This window comes from Anneissia japonica, unplaced genomic scaffold (assembly GCF_011630105.1).
Source record: "Anneissia japonica isolate Jap-2015-1 unplaced genomic scaffold, ASM1163010v1 scaffold287769_len469884_cov163, whole genome shotgun sequence".
NCBI classification, from domain to species: domain Eukaryota; kingdom Metazoa; phylum Echinodermata; class Crinoidea; order Comatulida; family Comatulidae; genus Anneissia; species Anneissia japonica.
The window spans coordinates 470,872-475,002 of NW_022734345.1; the positions used below are offsets into that span (position 1 = coordinate 470,872).

Here is a 4,131-nt window from a genome sequence, read left to right on the forward strand (position 1 = left end):
GCATAGGCAACTTAATACGTAAATAGTACACAGATACAGTTTGATTTGCCACATTTTTCGAAAATCAAAATCAAAGACATCTTTCAGTTATAGACCTTGATTGGTAGGTGTATGACAAATAGGCCTACTACAGTTATACTACAGTTATATACAGTTATATTATTCATTCATTCATTTATTTGACCAACATCGAAAGTTTACAAAAAAGATACATTAGTAAAAAGTAGCGGGAGCGTGTGTGGTTTTTTTTGTCTGTTGTGACGTTTTAGTGAACTTAAGGACAGGTCTTATCTAGCAACTTTATTGTCAATTCAATTGATAACTTATACTGTAACCCTCTGTAACTAGGTACAGGCCTTAACATGGCATAACATTTCGTAAACTTGCTTTTTTGATTATCTTTAACTTAGTACTCATTCCATCATTCCTCCACCGGATATACTCTAACAAGTTCAACCGGGTTAACTCTAACAAGTTCAACTTCCATACGACAACAATGCTTCTACTTGCCCCGCCCCCGCGCCGAAGGTGCAATAGACACAGAATGGTATTGCCAAAGAGCATTAAACACAAACAATTAAAAACAGGAAAACAGTTTAGAATTGTAAAATATGTGACGTTAAAAACATGAAAATGACAACAGCGATAACTATTAAAAACTAAACATTGTCAAACAATTAACAGCGTTTAAAGTATATGGTGCCTAAGCATTTGGTTAGCTATAGTGTTCTCATCTTACTGGTTAAAGTATGTAAACTTACTTTCTGTCTATTGTAATTGCCGTGAAACTCTTTGGAACAGAAATAATATATTCTTTCTCCGTGATAGGTGCTTGTCTTCCTTGTTTATCGCATTTAATACAAAAAAACTGCACTGCAAGGGAAAATCTATAGCTGTTATGTATTTAGGACACTACGTGATATATTTTTTTTGTTCAGCAGTAAACATGTAGGCCTAGGTCGACTTTGACTGCACTGAACACCCTCAATGGAAAGCTAACCAATTTCCCGTAATAAACGTGAGGCTCAGGTGATTCTTTTGTAGCCGACTTGTTGTTACTCACGTTACTATAGTGATTTAGCTTCATAATATAATAGAAGTAATTCGTATTATTCTAAGGTTAAAGCACTGCAGCATGTATTAAAAGAATAATAATTGTAGTGTGTGCAAGCGTGTGTTTGCTTCACTATAAATCGATAGATGTTATAAACAGTCATAGGCCTACTCTGTAGGAATTGTAGTATTTTCAAATGTACTGAGTATTCGGTACATTTCCACGTCAGGTAGGGCAAAAATTACACCTATACATGTTTCTCCTGACGCAAATCCAGTTATTGTTTATTATTCCATCACGACAATAACAATTACTATCATATTGTTATTACTATAACCACATTGGAATCAATGAATATCAAGAAGGTACAGTAGGCCTAACCTGCAATAAATGCGAGAACAGATATGTTAAGATTGTGTGTACAAACCCATTAACCTACTTAACATCGGTGATAACAATTATAGATAAATATATCAGTAAGAGTATTATACAGTATGCACAATTACTTTGAGACAATGCGATTCCGTATCTGTATCAAGGGGTATCAAGGGGTATCAAGGGAAACCATTTCAATCATATATACACCATAGTCGGGCTCGATTGCTTTATCATCCTTGCGATACGTCATTATTTTCCTCCCATTGTGGTTAAAAATATATCCACAAACTAATAATATTTGCTATTAATAATACTAAAATTTCTACAACTATTACAACAGAATAGGCTTAATATACAATCAAATCTTAAAAACCCACCCACACACTTTGTAACATTTCTCCATGCTTTACAGATACCGTCTGTGATTTACAATCAAGACTAAGTTTAATATTTGAATTGCCTAGTTCATTTAAGTAAGCTAAACTGTTAGCATTTATTGAAAATAAAATGATAAAATAATAGGCATATGCTCATTTCAATTATAAATCCCTTAAATCGTTCGGTAATCATTTTAAAGGAGTTTTGTCTGTAGGCCTAAATCAGTAAAAACTTATTTGTTTGATCTGTGTATCATTGGATGATATAATTTTTAACAAAGTAATGGGCTTAAGTCCCTTCAGAACGGCGATAAAATTGATGTTTACTGGAGTGCTATTCAAACTTAACAACGGATCAATCAGAACAGGGCCAGAGATACGGCGTGTTACAATGGGCGTATTCGACTGGTTCATTTTGTTGACTACGAATTTTATTTGAGTATTATTTTCATTCGACTAGTTTGTAAAATAGAATTCATTGACAACGAAAATTAACATAAAGCAGAGTGCATTAAGCAGCGTTACGTTATTCACGTGACCAAAACAAACATGGCCGATTGGTGAGTTTAGAAACAACATTTGCGTTAATATAATTTAGATTAAATTTCAGAAAATAAAAATTATATTATTTACCCACATGAAGTAAAAAAATAATTGTAGACTAACAGAATTCAAAAATTGGATGAAAATATTTTACAAAAAAAACCCCGATACTGGCACAAGCTGAAGCAATCTTGATTACACAGCGTGTATCTCGGTAACTATGCAGCCATTTTGTTATGTCGAGTATTTACAAGTTTTCTATTCGACTGATCGTCTTCGTTAAGTAGGATTTACCACTGCGCGCAGGTGGGCGTGGTTTGACGAAGAACGACCAGTCGAATACGGCCAATCACACACGTTGTCCATCCCACAAACGGTACGCACGTATTACGCTATTGTTTTGCGTGACCATAGCAACAATATCTAAGAAGTGGGGTCTTTTATAGAGTGGACGTGGCGTATGAGTCTTGAAAAAAAAATGGGGGAATGATTGAGGGCCGGGGCGAATACAAAGCGAAGGTGGGGGTCGATGATTAAGTGAGGGGAGCTACCACTGAAATAAGGTGGCATTAGCTTCGAATAATATTTTCGCTTCCAATATTTCTAGCGTTGAGAGGGAGGATTTGACTGGAGAAACAATCATTTCCCTTTACTAGAATACTGTAAAACATGATATAAAAAAATCATTATTTTTTTGACGATTACTAACAAATCTAAAACCAAAAAGCTTCTAGAAGACTGTAACCAGACACCCCGCTGTGGCACAAGATGCAGCCGTCGTGCTGTAAACTATAAATCAATAGTTCATTAACATATGCCCCAAAGTCCGACAACTCTGTATTGTGGCTTTATTAAATAAGAAACTTCGATACAAATTGGTCTAAATTTTGATTACGCCTCTGTCATTGCCATTGACAGAGGCGTGTAGAAAGGAAATCACTGTGATAAATTCCAGGTCACACAAAACCGATTAAAATACAATTACGATAAAAAGACTCGCACAGGTTACAATATAGATTGAAGGGGGGTGGATGAGTCCCCTCCCCACCTTTCAAAATTATAAAAGAATGGAGAAAAAAGAAAAATGTTAACCAAATTTAGGTCTGAGAGTGCCATTTCCGGCCAGAGGTGCCATAATCATAAATGTCCTTACCTCAGCCCCAACCATGTTGGGGCTGAGGTGGTATAAACTCTCCATCTGCGTCTCTCCCTGGGCCCTCCTCCATTTCGAAATCCTGGATCCGCCACTGATACTATCTAGCCTATAACACTTAATAAGTAACAACGACTTTATAAATGTAAACATACCGACAGAAGAAACTTTTCCGTTGACACAATTTCGTAAAGTAATCTCCGAGCAATGATGGTCAACGAGAGAATAATATCCTCCTCATCTGCTGCAGGCCTGTCTCCCTGACTTAAGTTACTTATTTATGCCTCTCTTCGATTGTAAGTCCTTCATATATCGGTCTCGATTAAGTTTTTGTGTAGTCTTGTAAATTAAGTATTGGATTCTCACTTATTAATGAGGCTATTAGAGATACACAAATAACAGTCCATATATGAATATCCACAATTAATTGACCTTGTTTGTACATTGGCGTTCTATCGTGTATATTGTTTGTCTTTACAGGGACATCCTCATTCGTTGTGTATATAAGTCGATACCATTTTGTGTCAGGTAATTTTTATGCATAAGTTTAATTCTAATTATTTGATTGCACAAAAATAGATAAATAATAATAATAGGCTAATAATAATAATAATAATAATAATATA

General features: G+C 35.2%; 1 protein-coding gene across 1 annotated transcript in view; it reads right to left on the reverse strand.

Annotated features, from left to right (window-relative positions):
- LOC117116373 (serine/threonine-protein phosphatase 6 regulatory ankyrin repeat subunit C-like) overlaps positions 1-3,942 on the reverse strand; it is an 18,461-nt gene extending 14,519 nt beyond the window's left edge. Inside the window, exons 1-2 of the mRNA XM_033260395.1 lie at positions 3,661-3,942; positions 762-873 (exon numbers count right to left, since the gene is read on the reverse strand). The gene's annotated coding sequence lies outside the window, so the exon portion shown is untranslated. The remainder of the gene's footprint in view (positions 1-761; positions 874-3,660) is intronic.
- Between the last annotated feature and the right edge of the window lie 189 nt (positions 3,943-4,131).